Source organism: Melospiza melodia, unplaced genomic scaffold (assembly GCF_035770615.1).
Source record: "Melospiza melodia melodia isolate bMelMel2 unplaced genomic scaffold, bMelMel2.pri scaffold_235, whole genome shotgun sequence".
Lineage (NCBI taxonomy): Eukaryota > Metazoa > Chordata > Aves > Passeriformes > Passerellidae > Melospiza > Melospiza melodia.
The window spans coordinates 82,229-103,372 of NW_026948562.1; the positions used below are offsets into that span (position 1 = coordinate 82,229).

At 49.7% G+C, this 21,144-nt stretch overlaps 1 long non-coding RNA gene across 2 annotated transcripts; it reads left to right on the plus strand.

Annotated features, from left to right (window-relative positions):
- The first annotated feature begins 380 nt into the window (after positions 1–380).
- Positions 381–1,362, plus strand: LOC134433678 (uncharacterized). 2 transcript variants are annotated; one of them, XR_010031684.1, is made up of 3 exons: positions 381–469; positions 859–1,016; positions 1,138–1,362. It is a non-coding gene; the product is annotated as an uncharacterized LOC134433678 (long non-coding RNA). The 2 variants fall into 2 exon arrangements; XR_010031685.1 differs by lacking the exon at positions 381–469 and adding an exon at positions 501–586.
- The last annotated feature ends 19,782 nt before the right edge of the window (positions 1,363–21,144 follow it).

The following is a 21,144-nucleotide window of genomic DNA, read 5'->3' on the forward strand; positions in this document are numbered from 1 at the left end:
CAAGATGGCGGCGACAAGGGCTGGGAAGTCGAGGACCCGGCTCGGTCTAATCGGCTGCCTGCATGGAACACCGACGCCAGGGCGGCCCCGACGGCTTTTCATGTGGCATTTTTAGTGTCTAAGACACGGACTATGTGGTCAGCAGCGCTGCGGGCGTCCGTATTTAGGCGGGTTGCTGACAGGCATCTGCCTAATCGCCTATCTCTTCCGAGGGTCCTCTTTCACTCGCCAGCTTGGGAAGGGCACGTCGTGAATGTCGCGGACTTTCTTTGACCTTCTCAGGATGGCGGCGAAATGGGCGGGGAAATCGCACACCCCTGTAAATCTGCCCCCCTGTGGCCACAGAGCGGGATCGCATCCCCCGAGCCAGCGCCCTGCCCCTCGCCGCTGAGTGCCGGGGGCGGGGCAAGGACGCCGCTGCCGAGCGAGGGAAGGGCGAGGGGCGGGAGCTTGCGGTGGTCGGGCCAGGGTCTGTAAATGGCGGGGACGGGGGAAGGACATTCGGGAGTGCAAAGGGACGCGATGGCCGAGAAGAATGGCCGCGGCGGGGGGGGCCCGGCGGGACCGGTTTCGGCGGGCGGCGGAGGTGCGGTCGTAGCGCTCCGGGGCAGCGGACGGGGGCAGGCGAGCGGCATCGGAACAGGGCGGCAGCCCCCGAGCCCGCGCCCGCCCCGCTCCAGGCTCTGGGAGCGACCGCGGGCCGGACAATCCCGGCGGGGCGGCCCCGGGCAGGCGGCGGAGCGGGGCCGTGGCGCTCCCCGCCCTCGCTGCCGACAGCTTTGGAAGGTCGGGCCGGGCGCCCGTCCCGTCCCGTCCCGCCGCGTCCCGGTCTCTGTAAACTCCTCTCTGCCTTTGCAGGTCTGTGCTGGACAGTGGGAGAAAGGTCCGTGCTGGTTGCTGTGTCCTCGGTGAGCAGAGAGCTCTGACCTTGGCCGCATGGGCTGCTGAGTGCTGGAACAATGGGGATGCGCTTTTATTTATTTAGTGACCTTTACAGATTTATTCCCCTGTTTCAGGTGAGCGTGCATCATTGCCGGTTTGGGATTGAGTGAAATGCGCTGAGGAACCCAGTTCTGGGGAGGGAGGGAAATCCTCTCTTAACATTTACCAAAATCTTTTGTCAACTCATCACGGCAGGACAGCGTGAAGACTGAAAATGTAAGAAGATGTGGAGGGAAACAGAGAATCTGACAGTAGCATCGAACGTACAAGTGCACGAATTTTGCTTTTTTGCTTGGATTTAAACTCCGAAGTTGTAAGGAATTTGGGAATGAGAAGGGACCTTTCAGAAGAAGAAGGAGTTGTTGTTACAGTCCTGGCAAAAGCCTTTGTTCTAGCTAATAAAAGAAGTTAGTGAAGAAAAAAAAACACTTTTTTTTCTTTTTGTTTTTTAAACTATTATATTAATTGGTCGTATATGGTGTGTTGTTCTATTTCTTGCTGTTATTAACTCTGTGTAGATTGTTTTTTGAGTGAAGCTGACTTTGGATGGGTTGGTTTGTATTTGAGGTAGGAGTAATTTCAATAGGTTTCTTTCATAGACTTCTGATAGGTATTACTGCGATTTTGGTTTTGTTTACTGTATGTATAAACCTAGAGCTTTGGTAGGGCCAGCTGGGCTGCTGGAGTTTTGGGTGTGAATTTATTAGAGGGCTTTTGTTAAATGCAGTTTTTAATTTTTGAAATGTTTTTCAATGTAGTGGTTTTAAGGTGGTTTTTAAGAACTCGTTGTATTGTTTTATGTTGTTTGTAGTTGGTGTATGATAAGGGATGTGGTGTGACTTTTTGGACGCTATGGTTTTGGTGTTCCTAAGTTCTGATTTCTTTCTGGTTTGATAGTTTTTTTTATTTATATTTTTTGGGACAGGGGCATTTATATGGTGGGGTGTTATAGGCAATATTTTTTTAATTTAGTTCGTGGTATTTTTTAGTATTTTAATAATTTAGATTTTTTATTTTCATGGTTTTAATATTTTTTTAATTTTGTCAAATAGCTTTTATAGATTATATGTTATTATTTGTGCATAAAGGTAGAGGTTTTTTTTTAGTAATGTTTAGGGTCAGTTGTACAGTTTTGAGTGTAGTGAGTTGCTTTGCTTGAATTTTTACTGGGCGTTTTTATTAGCAGCTGTGTCATTTTCAAGGTGTATTTGGGTGTTTGAGATATTGGTGTAGGAGGCAGTTTATGATGAGAATGTGCGGAGGTTTAGGGCTACTTTCAAATCCCACTATCAGTTATTTACAGTTTGGTTTATTTCAGTTTTTATTGGGGTTCAATGTTGTGGGATGTTTGTTCTGTTAGTAATAGAAATAGGTTTTATTTTGCTGTGCTGCGATGGGATGAGCTTGTGCTGCGTACTGCTGCTGACAAAGGTACAGTATTTTTATGGCTCTGATGTGACAGGTTAATGAATTTATATGGTCTAATATATAGATGAAAATAGAAATAAATATAAAGTTAAAAATAAATATAACATTACAGTGGTAAAGAAATCTAGCAATCAAATAGATAAATACGTAAAACTAATTGATATATACTATGTTACAATTATATACCATATATTATATAATCTATTATATATATAAACAAAGATATATATATATAGAATGTAAATATAAAAATGTTAAAATAAATTGGAGATTTTTTGGGGTTTTTTTAGGTTATAGGCTGTTTTTTTTTTATAAATAATATAAATAGAAATAATATAAAAGTAGAAATCCAGATATCGGTATATAAATTACATATTTATATATCTATAAACATTTAATATGAATAAATATAAGTAAAAGAAATACATATTATAAAAATAATAGATCTATTATTTTTTTATTAAAAGGTATTCTCTCTAATCTATCACATCTATAAGTATAATAAATTAAATTTGTAGATGTGAATAGAATTTTAACTAATGTTTAAATAAAGGGGTGTCCTTGGTTTTTATTTGGTTATAGGCAGGAGTTTCATTTTAAATAATATAAGTATTATAAAAATGTGAATCTTTATATTCATAGTTCAGCAATTTGAAATATATAATAATTATATAAAGAGAATCTTAACTAAAATATAAATATAAGTAAGTAAAATGCAGATTTGTAATATAGAATATAAATAACATTATATGGCAATATAAATTATAAATGGGAATAAAAATATAAAAATATGTAAATATATTTTAAAGGAAAGGGAATTTTTTGGCTTTCATTTCAGTAGAGGCAGGGGTTTTATTTTAAATAACATAAGTGTTACAGAAGTACAAATCTTGACACAGGAATATATAATCAATATATCAAAATATGTATAAAATATATAAATAAGTGCTTGGAGTAGATGTAATATAGAATATAAATTTATTTATAAATTGACATTGATAAAGATAAATGTATAAGTAAGCAATATACATTAGTATACATTGTAAATACAAATGTGAATATAAATATGAAAACATAAGGATATAGATTTAAATATCTTTTAAAAGAAAGGGTTGGGGTTTTTTTTGGTTCTTACTGGGTTAGAGGCAGGGTTTTTATTATAAATAATATGAATATGGATATTACTGTTATAAATATACATAGAAATATCAAATATATCAATATTGAGAAATATATATCTTGATTATTTAAGTAAATCTAAATATCAGGAAGAGATGTAATGGAGAATACAAATAAGAGTATACATTAGTATACATTTTAAATGTACAAGTGAATATGAGCCTGAAAAAAAGATTATTAAAAAAAAATCCTGTCTCAAATTAAAGCCAAAAAGAACCCCTTTTTTTAAACTGAATTTCAATATTTTTCAAAATTCAAAGTGTTACAGAAGTAAAAATCCTAACACAAATAAATAATAAATATATGAAGATATTAATAAAAATATATAAATAAATATAAGGAATACTAACAGATGTAAAATAGAAAATAAATTTATAAAGTAATCGGACATTAAAAATGAAAAGTTAAACATTATACACACCAATATACATTGTGAATATAAATTTGGATATAAATATAATAAACATAATTTTTAAAAAAATTAAATACACATAAATTTAAGGGGTTCTTTTTGGCTTTTATATGGGTAGAGGCAGAGTAATTTTTTTAAAGAAAGTAAGTATATATTTTTGTTAGCATTTTTACTTTTGTAACACTTACAACGTAAAAATATGTATAAAAATAAATCAATACATTTAGGTATTAGGGATAGATGTAATATAGAATATAAATTTATTTATAAATAAAATGTATAAATAGACAGTATACATCAATATACATTGTAAATAAAAAGGTGAGTATTATTATGAAAAATATTTGTAAAAATATTTAAATATTTCTTAAAAGAACTTACTCGGTTTTGGTTTTTGTTTTCTTTTTTATCCTATGAGGTTAGAGGCAGGAGGGTTTTTTTTCTTCTTCCTGGTTGTTTTGCGGCATTTATTTCAGAGGAGTTTTTGGCGTGGGTCGGCCCTGTTTTTTTGCCGCGTTCCCTGCCTTCACCTTGTTTGAGAGTCCCAAGCACCTCCAGCAATATGCCACCAGGAACTTGGGCTGCTGACTTTTGCTTACCTGGGGAAAGGGTCAGCAGTTGTGTTCAGGAGCCTGGGGAAAGGTGTGGCCAGCTGTCTGCTGAAATTTCACCTTGCACAGGATGCCTCCCAAACCTAAGCTGCCGCCACCGCAAAGTCCGGCTGGTTTGAGGGTCCCAAATGGCTCCAGCAATCTTCCATCAGGAATCTGGGCTGCTGAGTTTTCTTCTACTGGGGAAGGGCTGGCAGTGGTGCTAAGGAGGCCATGAAGCGGCTGGCTGCCTGCTCAAATTCTGTATTGCGAAATGTGCCTCCCACACCCCAGCTGGCACAAGCGGCAACTCCAGGTGCTTTTGCCTCGGCACCTCTCTCCAGGCATCTGCCATCAGGAATCTGACAAGCTGAGTTACGCTTTGCTGTGTAATGGGCAGCATTGGTGTCCAGGGCCCATACTGACCTGCTTTGTGCTGAATTTCTGCATTGCACAGGACGCCTCCGAGACCCAAACTGCCACCTCAGCTGAGTCGAGCTTCTTTGAGAGTCCCAAGCGCCACCAGCAATGTGCAACAAGGAACCCGGGGGGCTGAGTTTTGCTTACCTGTGGAAAGTGTCAGCATTAGTGTTCAGAAGCCTGGGGACTGGAGGGGCCGGCTTTCTGCTGGAATTTAACATTGCGCAGGATGCCTCCCAGACCCAAGCTGCCACCTCACCTGACTCAAGCTCATTTGAGAGTTCCAAGCGCCTTGAGCAATCTGCCACCAGGAACTTGGGCTGCTGACTTTTGCTTACGTGGGGAAAGGGTACGCCCTAATGATCAGGGGCCTGTGGTCTGGAGTGGACGGCCGTCTGCATGCTGAAGTCCAGGATGCCTCTCAGACCCAAGCTGCCACCACCTCAAAGTCAGGCTGGTTTGAGGATCCGAAATGGCTTCACCAATCGGCCATCAGGAACCTGAGCTGGTGAGTTACACTTCCCTGTCTCAAGGGCGGCATTTGTGTACAGGGCCCAGGGGCCCTTAGTGGCCGACTGCCTTCTGAAATTCCGCATTGCGCAAGATGCCTCCCAGACCCAAGTTGCCACCTCAGCCGAGTCGAGCTCGTTTGAGAGTCCCAAGCGCCACCACCAATCTGCAATAAGGAACCTGGGGGGCTGTGTTTTGGTTACCTGGGCAAAGGGTCAGCATGTGTCTTCAGGAGCCTGGGGACAGGAGTGGCCGGCTGCCTGCTAAAATTTCACATTGCGCAGGATGCCTCCGAGACCCAAGCTGCCACCTCAGCCGAGTTGAGCTCGTTTGAGAGTCCCAAGCGCCTGCACCAATCTGCAACAAGGAACCTGGGGGGCTGAGTTTTGCTTACCTGTGGAAAGGGTCAGCATTAGTGTTCAGGAGCCTGGGGACAGGAGTGGCCGGCTGTCTGCTGAAATCTAACATTGCACTGGATGCCTGCTGGACCCAAGCTGCCACCACCGCAGAGCCAGGCTGGTTTGAAGGTTTCAACTGGCCCCAGAAATCTGCCATCAAGAACCTGAGCAGGTGAGTTACACTTCCCTGTGTCCAGGGCAGCACTGTTTTTCAGGGCCCAGGGGCCCTTAGTGGCCGACTGCCTTCTGAAATTCCGCATTGCGCAGGATGCCTCCCAGACCCAAGTTGCCACCTCAGCCGAGTCGAGCTCGTTTGAGAGTCCCAAGCGCCACCACCAATCTGCAATAAGGAACCTGGGGGGCTGTGTTTTGCTTACCTGGGCAAAGGGTCAGCATGTGTCTTCAGGAGCCTGGGGAGAGGAGTGGCCGGCTGCCTGCTAAAATTTCACATTGCGCAGGATGCCTCCCAGACCCAAGCTGCCACCTAAGCGGAGTCGAGCTCATTTGAGAGTTCCAAGCGCCTTGAGCAATCTGCCACCAGGAACCTGGGGGCTGAGTTTTGGTTACCTGGGCAAAGGGTCAGCATGTGTCTTCAGGAGCCTGGGGACAGGTGTGGCCGGCTGTCTGTTGAAATTTCACATTGCGCAGGATGCCTCCCAGACCCAAGGTGCCACCACCGAAAAGGAAGGCTGGTTTGAGGGTCCCAAATGGCTCCAGCAATCTGACATCAGGAACTGGAGCTGGTGAGTTACACTTCCCTGTGTAAAGGGCAGTATTGGTATACAGGGCCCGGGGGCCCTTAGTGGCCGGCTGCCTTCTGAAATTCCGCATTGCGCAGGATGCCTCCCAGACCCAGGCTGCCACCTCACCTGAGTCGAACTATTTTGAGAGTCGCAAGCTCCTCCAGCAATATGCCACCAGGAACTTGGGATGCTGGCTTTTGCTTTCCTGGGGAAAGGGTCAGCAGTAGTGTTCTGGAGCCTGGGGACCGGAGCAGCTGGCTGTCTGCTGAAATTCTGCATTGTGCAGGATGCCTCCCAGACCCAAGCTGTCACCACCGCAGAGTCAGGCTGCTTTGAGGGTCCCAAATGGCTCCAGCAATCTTCCATCAGGAACCTGGGCGTCTGAGTTTTCTTCTTCTTGGAAAGGGTTGGCATTGGTGTTAAGGAGTCCTCAGCTGAAGCGGCTGGCTGTCTGCTCAAATTCTGCATTGCCAAATGTGCCTCCCAGACTCAAGCTGGCCCCAGTGGTAACTGCAGGTGCTTTTGCCTCGGCACCTGTCTCCTGCCATCTGCCATCAGGAACCTGGAAGATGAGTTACACTTCCTTGTGCAATGGGCGGCATTTGTGTCCAGTGCCCAGGGGCCCGTAGCGGCCGGCTGTCTGCTGAAATTCCGCATTGCGCAGGATGCCTCCCAGACCGAAGCTGCCACCTCAGCCGAGTCGAGTTTGTTTGAGAGTCCCAAACGCCTCCACCAATCTGCAACAAGGAACCTGGGGGCCTGAGTTTTGCTTAGCTGGGGCAAGGGTCATCATTACTTTTAAAGAGCCTGTGGGCTGAAGTGGCTGTCTGTGTGCCTTCTAAAATACCGCATTGCACAGGATGCCTCCCAGACGTAAGCTGCCACCTCAGCCAAGTCGAGCTCATTTGAGAGTCCCTAGCACCACCAGCAATCTGCAACAAGGAACCTGGGCGTCTGAGTTTTGCTTACCTGGGGGAAAGGGTCAGCATTAGTGTTCAGGAGCCTGGGGACGGGAGTGGGCGGTTGCCTGGGGAAATTTAACATGGTGCAGGAAGCCTCCCAGACCCAAGCTGCCACCACCGCAAAGTCAGGCTGGTTTAAGGATCCCCAATGGCCCCAGCAATCTGCCATCAGGAACCTGAGCTGGTGAGTTACACTTCCCTGTGTAAAGGGCGGCATTGGTTTTTAGGGCCCAGGGGCCCTTAGTGACGGGCTGTCTGCTGAAATTCTGCATTGTCCAGGAAGCCTCCCAGTCCCAAGCTGCCACCTCACCTGAGTCGAGCTTGTTTGAGAGTCCCAAGCTCCTTCACCAATCTGCAACAAGGAACCTGGGGGGTGAGTTGTGCTGACCTGGGGAAAGGGTCAGCAGTAGTGTTAAGGAGCCTGTGGACCGGTGTGGCCAGCTGTCTGCTGAAATTTCACATTGTGCAGGATTCCTCCCAGGCCCAAGCTGCCGTCACCGCAAGGTCAGGCTGGTTTGAGGGTCCCAAATGGCTCCAGCAATCTGACATCAGGAACCTGAGCTGGAGAGTTACACTTCCCTGTCTAAAGAGCGGCTTTGGTTTTCAGGGCCCAGGAACCTTAGTGGCTGACTGCCTTGTGAAATTGCACCTTGCGCAGGATGCCTCCAAGACCCAAGCTGCTACCTCAGCCGAGTCGAACTCGTTTGAGAGTCAAAAGCTGCTCCAGCAATCTGGAACCAGGAACCTGGGGGGTGAGTTTTGCTGACCTGGGTAAAGGGTCAGCAGTAGTGTTAAGGAGCCTGTGGACCGGTGTGGCCAGCTGTCTGCTGAAATTTCACATTGCGCAGGATGCCTCCCAGACCCAAGCTGCCACCACCGCAAAGTCAGGCTGGTTTGAGGGTCTCAAATGGCTCCACCAATCTGACATCAGGAACCTGAGCTGGTGAGTTACACTTCCCTGTCTTAAGGGCGGCTTTGGTTTTCAGGGCCCAGGGGTCCTTAGTGGCCGACTGCTTTCTGAAATTCCGCATTGCGCAGGATGCCTCCCAGACCCAAGCTGCCACCTCAGCCGAGTCGAGCTGGTTTGAGAGTCCCAAGCGCCTCCACCAATCTGCCACCAGGAACTTGGGGGTTGAGTTTTGCTCACCTGGGTAAAGGGTCAGCAGTAGTGTTAAGGAGCCTGTGGACCGGTGTGGCCAGCTGTCTGCTGAAATTTCACATTGTGCAGGATTCCTCCCGGGCCCAAGCTGCCATCACCGCAAGGTCAGGCTGGTTTGAGGGTCCCAAATGGCTCCAGCAATCTGACATCAGGAACCTGAGCTGGAGAGTTACACTTCCCTGTCTAAAGAGCGGCTTTGGTTTTCAGGGCCCAGGGGCCTTAGTGGCTGACTGCCTTGTGAAATTGCACCTTGCGCAGGATGCCTCCAAGACCCAAGCTGCTACCTCAGCCGAGTCGAACTCGTTTGAGAGTCAAAAGCTGCTCCAGCAATCTGGAACCAGGAACCTGGGGGGTGAGTTTTGCTGACCTGGGTAAAGGGTCAGCAGTAGTGTTAAGGAGCCTGTGGACCGGTGTGGCCAGCTGTCTGCTGAAATTTCACATTGCGCAGGATGCCTCCCAGACCCAAGCTGCCACCACCGCAAAGTCAGGCTGGTTTGAGGGTCTCAAATGGCTCCACCAATCTGACATCAGGAACCTGAGCTGGTGAGTTACACTTCCCTATCTAAAGGGCGGCTTTGGTTTTCAGGGCCCAGGGGTCCTTAGTGGCCGACTGCTTTCTGAAATTCCGCATTGCGCAGGATGCCTCCCAGACCCAAGCTGCCACCTCAGCCGAGTCGAGCTCGTTTGAGAGTCCCAAGCGCCTCCACCAATCTGCCACCAGGAACTTGGGGGTTGAGTTTTGCTCACCTGGGTAAAGGGTCAGCATGTGTCTTCAGGAGGCTGGGGACAGGAGTGGCCGGATGTCTGCTGAAATTTCACATTGCACAGGATGCCTCCCAGACCCAAGCTGCCACCACCTAAAAGTCAGGCTGGTTTGAGGGTCCCAAATGGCTCCACCAATCTGACATCTGGAACCGGAGCTGGTGAGTTCCACTTCCCTGTGTAAAGGGCATTATTGGTATACAGGGCCCAGGGGCCTTTAGTGGCCGGTTGCATTCTGAAATTCTGCAATGCGCAGGATCCCTCCCAGACCCAGGCTGCCACCTCACCTGAGTCGAACTTGTTTGAGACTCCCAAGCTCCTATAGCAATATGCCATCAGGAACCTGGGCTGCTGAGTTTTCTTCTTCTGGGAAAGGGCTGGCAGTGGTGTTCCGGAGGTCTTGCCTGGAGTGGCTGTCTGCCTGCTGAAATTCCGCATTGCGCAGGATGCCTGCCGGACCAAGGTGCCTCCACCGCAGAGTCAGGCTGGTTTGAGGGTCCCAAATGGCCCCAGAAATCTGCCATCAAGAACCTGAGCTGGTGAGTTACACTTCCCTGTGTAAAGGGCAGCATCTTTTTTCAGGGCCCAGGGGCCATTAGTGACCTGCTGTGTGCTGAATTTCTGCATTACGCAGGATGCCACCCTGACCCAAGCTGCCACCGCTGCAGAGTGAGGAGGCTTTGAGGCTCCCAAATGGCTTCAGCAATCTCCCATCAGCAACTTGGGGTGCTGAGTTTTCTTCTTCTGGGACAGGGCTGGCATTTGTGTTCAGGAGGCCCTGACTAGATTGGCTGGCTGCCTGCTGATATTTCTGCTTTGCCAAACGTGCCTCCCAGACCGAAGCCGGCACCAGTTCCAGCTCCAGCTGCTTTGTCCTCGGCACGTGTCTCCTGCCATCTGCCATCAGGAACCCGGGTGGTTGGGTTACATTTCCCTGCGTAATGGGCGGCATTTTTGTCCAGTGCCCAGGGGCCCTTAGCGGCCGGCCGCCTGGTGAAATTCCGCATTGGGCAGGATGCCTCCCGCACCCCAGCTGCCACCACCGCAAAGTCAAGCTGGTTTGGGAGTCTCAAGTGGCTCCAGCAATCTTCCTTCAGGAACCTGAGCTGCTGAGTTACACTTCCCTGTGTAATGGGCAGCATTGGTGTCCCGGGCCCTTAGTGGCCTGCTGTGTCCTGAAATTCTGCATTGGTCTGGATGCGTCCCAGCCCCAAGCTGCCACCTGTGCCTAGTTGATCTTTTTGAGAGTCCCAAGCGCCTCGAACAATATGCCACCAGGAACTTGGGTGGCTGAGTTTTCCTTATCTGGGAAAAGGGACAGGACTAATTTTAAGGATCCCGTGGCCCGGAGCGGCCGGCTGTCTGCCTGCTGAAGTTCTGCATTGCTCAGGATGCCTCCCCGACCAAAGCTGCCACCTCACTCGCGTCGAGCTCATTTGAGAGTCCCAAGTGCCTCCACTAATCTGCAACAAGGAACCTGGGGGGCTGAGTTTTGCTTACCTGGGAAAAGGGACAGCACTAGTGTTTAGGAGCCTCTGGTCCAGAGGGGCTGGCTGTCTGCCATCTGAAATTCTGCATCGCACAGTATGCCTCCCAGACCCTAGCTGCCTGCACCGCAAAGTCAGGCTGGTTTGAAGGTTCAGAATGTCCCCAGCAATCTTCCATGAAGAACCCGAGCTGGTGAGTTACACTTACCTGGGGTAACGGGTGGCATTTGTGTCCAGGGCGCAGGGGCCCTTTGTGGACGGCTGTCTGGTGAAATTCTGTATTGCACAGGATCCCTCCCGGACCCAAGCTGCCACCGCCGCCTAGTCAGGCTGGTTTGAGGGTCCCAAATAGCTCCAGCAATATTCCATCAGGAACCTGGGCTGCTGAGTTTTCTTCTTCTGGGACAGGGCTGGCGTTGTTCAGGAGGCCTTGCCTCGAGCGGCTGACTGCCTGCTGAAATTCTGCATTGCCAAATGTGCCTCCCAGACCCAAGCCGGCACCAGTTCCAAGTCCAGCTCCTTTTCCCTCGGCACGTGTCTCCTGCCATCTGCCATCAGGAACCCGGGTGGCTGAGTAACGCTTCCCTGAGAAATGGGCTGGCGTTCCTGTTCAGGGGCCGGGGGCCCTTAGTGGACGGCTAGCTCCCGAAATTCCGCATTGCGCAGGATGCCTCCCAGATACAAGTTGCCATAGGTGCCGAGTCGAGACGGTTTGAGACTCCCAAGCGCCTCCAGCAATTTGAAATCAGGAACCCGGGTTGCTCGGTTTTCTTTACCTGGGAAAAGGGTATGTATTAGTGTTCAGGGGCGTTTGGCCCGGAGTGGCCGGCTGTTTGCCTTCTGAACTTCTGCATTTCCCAATCTGCCTCCCAGACCCAGTTGGCCCCTGTCCCAATACTAGCTGCTTTGGCCTCGGCACATGTCTCCTATCTCCCATCAGGAACCTGGCAGCTGAGTCACGCTTACCTGAGAAAAGGGCTGGTGTTCACATTCAGGGCCCAGGGGCCCTTCGTGACCATCAGCCGGCTAAAATTCTGCATTGCGCAGGATGGCTCCCAGACCCAAGCTGCCACCACCGTACAGTCAGTCTCGTTTGAGGGTCCCAAATGGCTCCAGCAATATTCCATCAGGAACCTGGGATGCTGAGTTGTCTTCTTCTGGGAAAGGGCCGGCATTGGTGTTCAGGAGGCCTTGCCCGGAGTTGCTGGCTGCCTGCTGAAATTTCTGTATTGCCAAATATGCCTCTTCGAGCCAAGGTGGCACGAGTTCCAACTCCAGCTGCTTTTTCTTCAGCACGCGTCTCCTGCCGTCTGCCATCAGGAACCTCGGCCGGTGAGTTACACTTCCCTGTGTAAAGGGCTGCCTATTGTGTTCAGGTCCTAGGGGCCGTCCGCCTACTCACCTTTTGCCTTGCGCAGGTGCCCCCTAGACCTCAGGTGGAATCAGTTCCAACTCTAGCTGGTTTCACAGCGCTAAGTGGCTTCTGTAATCTGCCATCTGGAACGTGATCCGGTGAGTGTGGATTGATAGGGGAAAAGGCCGGTCTCCGTGTTGAGGGGCCTGTTGTCCGGAGAGGCCCATCGCCTGCTGAACTTCTGCATTGCAGAGGTTGCCTCCCGGACTCTAGCTGCCACCACTGCAAAGTCAGGCTACTTTGACAGCGCCCAGCGTCTCCCGGAGTCTGCCATCAGGACCCTGCGCCGTTGAGCGTTGTTTCCCAGGGCAACGGGTCAGCATTTTTTTTCAGGCGCCTCAGGCCCAGCGTGTTCCGCTGCCTGTTGAAATTCCCTATTGCACAGGATGCTTCCAGGTCGTAAGCTGGCACAACTTGCAGGTCAGGCTGGTTTGAGCGTCTTAAGGCGCTCCTGCAATCTGCCATCAGGAACGTAGTCTGTTGCATTTTCTTTCCAGGGAAAAGACCTTGCTTTGGTGTTTGGGTGCCCGCGGCCTGGAGCGGCTGTTTGGCTCCTAAAATTCTGCATTGCACCAGATGCCTTGCAGACCCAAGCCGGCAGTAGTGAACACTCAGGCTGCATTAACAATAACTGGTGCCTCCTGCAAAGGGACACCAGGAACCCGGAACGGTTAGTTTTGTTTACCTAGGAAACGGGGTGGCATTTTTGGTAAGGACTCAGCCGCCACGAGTGCCCAGCCGGCTCCTCATATTTCGCATGGCACAGGATGCCTCTCAAGCCCACCCCAGCACCTCTGCAAAATCAGGCCGCGTAGTCAGTCCCAAGCGCCTCCTCTGAACCAACCCGGGCAGGTGAGTTTCGTTTGCCAGGGGAAAGGGCCGGTGTTTGCGTTCACGGGCCTGTAGCCCGGAGCGGTGCGGTGTCTGCTGAAATTCTATTTTGTGAAGCATGTCTTCCAGATTCCAGCTGGCACCAGGGACACCTCAAGGTACTTTGGTAGTGCCAAGTGCTTCATGCAAATTGCCATCTCGAACCTGAGTTAGTTAGCTGTCATTGCTAGGGAAAAGGGCCAGCACCCGTGTTCAGAGGTCTACGGACCAGAGGGGCCGGCCGCTTGCTGAGAAACGTGCCTCGCGCCAGACGTCTCACAGACACAAGCCGTCACCACCCCAAAGTCAGGTGGCTTTGTGAGTCTTAAATGCCTCCTGCAAACCTTCCCCAGCTGTCCCTCATTGTTAAGGGTTTTGATTGACAGAAAAAAATCTGTTTTTTCATTGCTTGAGGGATTTAAATTGAGGAGAACCCTTCGTTTCACAATATTTTTGGAGAACGAATTATAGGGTAGAATCAGTTTATTTGTCATGTTATCAGTTTCAGTGGACCTAACTGCCCCGCTGTCTAATTTTTATGGGTTCACTTGAAGAAAGCTGTGTCTTTTTCAGCATTTTTAGGATTTAAGTATTCATTTCTGGCCACTTTTTTTCCGTGCCTTTGGAACAGGTATCTTAGAGAAGAGCAAGCCCGGCGTGTACTTAACACATAAGCCACCCAGGAGGTTTTTTTTCCTCATTTTTATTTCTAATGCAGTTAGGCCTAATTAGGAGTCCCAATGAGACTTAGACTATTTACGTCATTATCATTCTTCTCCACCCTACTTTGTCCTACATGATGTTCTACTTAGCAATTACCAAAGACTAATTATGTAAGGCAGCAGCATATCACCCAATGTATCTATCTATGTAACCTTAAGAAAAAGTTTAATGTCTTACCAGTTTTCTGTTCTTCTGCTGCCAGTAGTCACTGTGAAAATGGAAAGCACTATTTTTTCTATGAAGAGCTTTCTTCTTTAACAAGCCTTTTGCTCCTCTTGAATCTGAGTCAGAGGAGCTAAACTGCTGCAGCTCTTCTGAGGGCTTTTATACCCGGTGGGATTAGTCCCCTCCCTTTTCCAGGGCATCATGGGAACGAGAGGCGGGCACTATCAGGGGTATATTAACCCCAGCCTTGGTTGGGGGCCTTCATTCCCTCCCTGGGAACTGCTGGGGTAAGAGCTCTCCTCTCATTTCAGTGAAGAGTCTCTTTTAGCTTATCTCAGCTCATTTTCAGCAGGTGTTTCTGGGCATCTAAAGTAACAGAGGCTTGGGAAATACAGTGAAGAAAATGCCATGGAATACAGGGAGTATTTAGGTTTGTGGTTTTGAGTTTCGTGTTTTGGGGGGGTAAAGTACGTTTGTAGTTTCTGGTTTTGTTCTTGTGTTTGGTTTTTTTTTTTTTTTTTTCTTCCATTGTTTTTAGTAGGAGGGTAGCTTTCACAGATTCCAGGGTGTGTCAACTCCAGTACATTTTTCAGCAGATTAATCATGTCATAAGAGGGATCGTCCCTGTGTCCAAGAAGATGCGTGCGATTGGGGCTTCAGGGGATTTGAGAATTGAGAGTAGGTGAAGTGAGGGTGAGTAGGTATCCAGTTGGGAGTTCTTGGGGGGGGGTGTTTGTAGGCAGCAGGGTGTGAAAGGGTGTTTATTTCAGGGCTCCCCCACCCAAGGTTTTCAGAAGCATAGCAGCGGCATTTTCCTGTCTTTCTCACACAAGGTCATCCACTGCAGTCACAGGAATGCCATTCAACATTCCCTTTGTTTAACCCAGTTGCCATTCTCAATAAAGGCCGCAGCCTTGGAGTCAGGATGAAGCTGGAGCCTGAGGGAGCCAGGCCCACTCAGGAGAGGGCAAGTAGCTGCCTTGCTGGGATTTGGCCCACATAACTCTGGACTCGCACTTTGCTTTTGGTTTTCTTTATTGTAGCTGACCGAGAGGCACGCAGGCCCTTACGAGGCCCTCGGAGGCAGACTTATTTCAGGTGCAACATGGATTCCCATCACCCATGATTGAAAAGATAAGTCGGGGGCCACTGCCTGGAGATGGGAGAGTAGCAGATTTGGAGTTCTTGGGCCAAATTTAAAAATGAGCAGAGGGGAATGCAATCTTGTCCAAGGGCCTCTTAGGACAGCTAAAGGGAGAGGCTCTACTTTTGATGGCAGCTTTCAGGCGGGCAGCGCAGAACAGCTCCGGTCTGTGTCATGTTGTCCACTGTGCCGTGTTTACTAGTGTGTCTTTGGCATGCCTTTTGCCTTCTCCCCTTAGAGGCCCTCAAAACAAGCATGATGTCTCGTGGTTCTCGTTCCCCTCTTTGTCACGTTCCGTGTCACGGGTGTCTGCACATATTTGTGCCGGAGCTGTTCTGCCCTGCCGCCAGGCCTGCTGCAATAGGACAAGCCCTGGGGAGTTGGAATTAGTAATGTGGGATGTACTTGAGCTCTAGATGCTCTTCCTAGACTGACATAAGGTGTTTGCAGCTTTTGAGTTATCCTGGTGGTGTTTGACATATGTTCTAACTTTCTTTCAGGTGCAGATGCATTCCAGGTGTGGCAGAGGGTCAGGGTTAGGAGGTGCCGGGCCTTCTTAGGAGCGCGGTGAGTAGCAGAGTGGTGGGGTTTTGGCCGATGCGGTGCCAAGGTCAGGCACTGATGTTTGGTTCTCTTTAATCTAGCTATCTGAGAGACACCAGCCCGGTGCCAGCAGGACCTTCCCAGCTGACGAGGTGGCCTTTCTCTGCACCTGAGACGGACTGGCATCCCCAGATGTCTGAGAGATAAGTAGAGGGCTGTGACCCACAGAGGGGATGAAGGCATGGTGCTGGTTTGGGAATTACTGGGAGGGGTTTTTGAGTCCGATTTGGAGGTGGGGGGTGTTCATGAAGTGGCCCCTTAGGCCCCATAGAAGCCACGTCTCACTTTTGATCCCAGTGCTGCGGTGTGCAGGGCAGAGCAGTCCCGGTGTGTCTCGTGTCACTTGTCTGTTGTGCATTATGTGTTGTTTGTGTATGCCATGTCTTTTACCTTAGGGGGGCCTGTCAGAAACCTTGGCATCCTTGTTAGCATCTGTGATCTCTGCATTCCCTGGCCTGGCAGCCAGGCCACAAAACTTTTGACTGGGGAGCTCAGACAGGCATCAGACTCTCTTCTCTCTTTGGAACCATCCAGTCAGGTGTCTTGTCAGGTCTTGTTCTGAGCTGTCCGGACAGCTATGCCCCACCTGGATCCATTGTGGTGGATTAGGACTTGTAAGAATGTGAGGGCAGGCAGAGGATTTTGACCATAGGATTCCTAGGCATCGATCTTTGCTGTTCTTGGAATAAATCCTTCAGTTACCTTCTTCCTCCAGGGTTCTCTGAGCTTCATCAGCTCACCATCAGTTTCAACTCGGTCATGTTCTTTTGCATTCTATCAGTCCTTGCGACCATTTTCGTTGCCGGAAGATTTCTGTCTGTGTGTTGTGTGCTTTGTTTGTCCTGTCCTGCCTGTCCTGTGTCACGGGTGTCAGCACACGTATGTGCCGGAGCTGCTCTGCCCTGCCGCATAGCCTGGTGCAATAGTAGAAATCCCGGGGACTTGGAATGTGTAATGTGGGGTGTAGTTGGACTCTAGGTGGGATTTGTAGATGGACACAGGATATCTGGAGCTCCTCAGTTATCCTGCAACAGTTTGACTCTTGTCCTACCTTTTTTTTCAGATTGAGATGGATTAAATCGGTGCCAGAGGGCCCCATCCCGTTGAGGGGATTGCCCCGAGCAGGTGAGGCCCCATTTGTCTCTGCAGCAGAAGTGTGTATGGTGACTGTGTTACCGCACTGTTCTTTGTCTTTCTTTTTAGGAAGTCAATCTGGATACCAGCAGCCAAGGTCAGCAGCGGAGAGAAGTGGTTCTTATTGCTCAGCTCTCAAGTGCAACAATATTTCAGCGGATTGATCATGTTGCAAGAGAGGTCTGCCCAGTGTCAAGGATGATGTTTGAGATTGAAGCTTCAGGTGAGTTGAGGATTGTGACTAGCAGAGGGCGGGTGATCAGGTATCGAGTTAGGAGGTCTTGGGAGGGGGTTTGCAGGCAGCAGGGTGAGAAAGGGTGTTTATTTGAGGGCCCTCCCACACAAGGCTGTTCAGAAGCTTAGCAGAGGCATTCCCATGTCTCGCAGCACACAAGGTCATCCACTGCACTCACAGCAATGCCATTTAACTTTGCCTTTCTCTAACCCAGGTGCCACCCCTAATGAAGGCCACAGCCTTGGAATCAGGATGAAGCTGGAGCCTCAGGGAGCCAGGCACACTCAGGAGAGGGCAAGTAGCTGACTGGCTGGGATATGTCCCCCATAATTCTGGACTCATACTTTTGTTTTGGTTTTCTTTATTGTAGCTGACCAAGAGGCTAACGGGCTATCAGGGGCCCTCCGAGGCAGACTCATTTCAGGACCAATGTGGATTGCCATCACTCATCATCCAAAAGATAAGTTGGGGGCCTTGGCCTGGAGATGGGAGTGTAGCAGATTGGGAGTTTTTGGGCCAGATTTAACAAATAGCGGAGGCAGAAGCAATCTTGTCCAAGGGCATGTTAGGACAAATGAAGGGAGAGACTCTACTTTTGATGGCAGCTTTTAGGCGGGCAGTGCAGAACAGCTCCGGTCTGTTTGGTGTTGTCCCGTGTGCCTGTTACCTGCTGTGTCTTTGGGGTCCCTTTTGCCCTCTTCCCTCGAGGCCCTCACCGCAAGCATGATGTGTTGTGTTTCACGTCCCCCTGTTGGTCACGTTCCGTGTCACGGGTGTCTGCACATATTTGTCCCGGGGCTCTTTTGCCCTGCCGCCTGGCCTGCTGCAATAGGACAAACCATGGGGAGTTGAAATTTGTAATGTGGGATGTACTTGGGGTCTAGATGCTCTTCCTAGATTGATATAAGGTGTTTGCAGCTTTTGAGTTATCCTGGTGGTGTTTGACATATGTTCTAACTTTCTTTCAGGTGCAGATGCATTCCAGGTGTGGCAGAGGGTCAGGGTTAGGAGGTGCCGGGCCTTCTTAGGAGCGCGGTGAGTAGCAGAGTGGTGGGGTTTTGGCCGATGCGGTGCCAAGGTCAGGCACTGATGTTTGGTTCTCTTTAATCTAGCTGTCTGAGAGACACCAGCCCGGTGCCAGCAGGACCTTCCCAGCTGACGAGGTGGCCTTTCTCTGCACCTGAGACGGACTGGCATCCCCAGATGTCTGAGAGATAAGTAGAGGGCTGTGACCCACAGAGGGGATGAAGGCATGGTGCTGGTTTGGGAATTACTGGGAGGGGTTTTTGAGTCCGATTTGGAGCTGGGCGGTGTTCATGAAGTGGCCCCTTACGCCCCATAAAAGCCACGTCTCACTGTTGATCACAGTGCTGCGGTGCGCAGGGCAGAGCAGTCCCGGTGTGTCTCGTGTCCTTTGTCTGTTGTGCATTATGTGTTGTTTGTGTATGCCATGTCTTTTACCTTAGGGGGGCCTGTCAGAAACCTTGGCATCCTTGTTAGCATCTGTGATCTCTGCATTCCCTGGCCTGGCAGCCCGGCCACAGAACTTTTGACTGGGGAGCTCAGACAGGCATCAGACTCTCTTCTCTCTTTGGAAGCATCCAGTCAGGTGTCTTGCCAGGTCTTGTTCTGAGCTGTCCGGACAGCTGTGCCCCACCTGGATCCATTTTGGTGGATTAGGACTTGTAAGAATGTGAGGGCAGGCAGAGGATTCTGAGCATAGGATTCCTAGGCATCGATCTTTGCTGTTCTTGGAATAAATCCTTCAGTTAGCATCTTCTTCCTCCAGGGTTCTCTGAGCCTCATCAGCTGACCGTCAGTTTGAACTCAGTCATCTCCTTTTGCATTCTCTCAGTCCTTGCAACCATTTTCCTTGCCAAGAGATTTCTGTTCCTGTTGTGCCCCCGTTGTCTGTCCTGTCCTGTCTGTCCTGTGTCACGGGTGTCAGCACACCTATGAGCCGGAGGTGCTCTGCCCTGCCGCATAGCCTGGTGCAATAGTAGAAATCCCGGGGACTTGGAATGTGTAATGTGGGGTGTAGTTGGACTCTAGGTGGGATTTGTAGATGGACACAGGATATCTGGAGCTCCTCAGTTATCCTGCAACAGTTTGACTCTTGTCCTACCTTTTTTTTCAGATTGAGATGGATTAAATCGGTGCCAGAGGGCCCCATCCCGTTGAGGGGATTGCCCCGAGCAGGTGAGGCCCCATTTGTCTCTGCAGCAGAAGTGTGTATGGTGACTGTGTTACCGCACTGTTCTTTGTCTTTCTTTTTAGGAAGTCAATCTGGATACCAGCAGCCAAGGTCAGCAGCGGAGAGAAGTGGTTCTTATTGCTCAGCTCTCAAGTACAACAATATTTCAGCGGATTGATCATGTTGCAAGAGAGGTCTGCCCAGTGTCAAGGATGATGTTTGAGATTGAAGCTTCAGGTGAGTTGAGGATTGTGACTAGCAGAGGGCGGGTGATCAGGTATCGAGTTAGGAGGTCTTGGGAGGGGGTTTGCAGGCAGCAGGGTGAGAAAGGGTGTTTATTTGAGGGCCCTCCCACACAAGGCTGTTCAGAAGCTTAGCAGAGGCATTCCCATGTCTCGCAGCACACAAGGTCATCCACTGCACTCACAGCAATGCCATTTAACTTTGCCTTTCTCTAACCCAGGTGCCACCCCTAATGAAGGCCACAGCCTTGGAATCAGGATGAAGCTGGAGCCTCAGGGAGCCAGGCACACTCAGGAGAGGGCAAGTAGCTGACTGGCTGGGATATGTCCCCCATAATTCTGGACTCATACTTTTGTTTTGGTTTTCTTTATTGTAGCTGACCAAGAGGCTAACGGGCTATCAGGGGCCCTCCGAGGCAGACTCATTTCAGGACCAATGTGGATTGCCATCACTCATCATCCAAAAGATAAGTTGGGGGCCTTGGCCTGGAGATGGGAGTGTAGCAGATTGGGAGTTTTTGGGCCAGATTTAACAAATAGCGGAGGCAGAAGCAATCTTGTCCAAGGGCATGTTAGGACAAATGAAGGGAGAGACTCTACTTTTGATGGCAGCTTTTAGGCGGGCAGTGCAGAACAGCTCCGGTCTGTTTGGTGTTGTCCCGTGTGCCTGTTACCTGCTGTGTCTTTGGGGTCCCTTTTGCCCTCTTCCCTCGAGGCCCTCACCGCAAGCATGATGTGTTGTGTTTCACGTCCCCCTGTTGGTCACGTTCCGTGTCACGGGTGTCTGCACATATTTGTCCCGGGGCTCTTTTGCCCTGCCGCCTGGCCTGCTGCAATAGGACAAACCATGGGGAGTTGAAATTTGTAATGTGGGATGTACTTGGGGTCTAGATGCTCTTCCTAGATTGATATAAGGTGTTTGCAGCTTTTGAGTTATCCTGGTGGTGTTTGACATATGTTCTAACTTTCTTTCAGGTGCAGATGCATTCCAGGTGTGGCAGAGGGTCAGGGTTAGGAGGTGCCGGGCCTTCTTAGGAGCGCGGTGAGTAGCAGAGTGGTGGGGTTTTGGCCGATGCGGTGCCAAGGTCAGGCACTGATGTTTGGTTCTCTTTAATCTAGCTGTCTGAGAGACACCAGCCCGGTGCCAGCAGGACCTTCCCAGCTGACGAGGTGGCCTTTCTCTGCACCTGAGACGGACTGGCATCCCCAGATGTCTGAGAGATAAGTAGAGGGCTGTGACCCACAGAGGGGATGAAGGCATGGTGCTGGTTTGGGAATTACTGGGAGGGGTTTTTGAGTCCGATTTGGAGCTGGGCGGTGTTCATGAAGTGGCCCCTTACGCCCCATAAAAGCCACGTCTCACTGTTGATCACAGTGCTGCGGTGCGCAGGGCAGAGCAGTCCCGGTGTGTCTCGTGTCCTTTGTCTG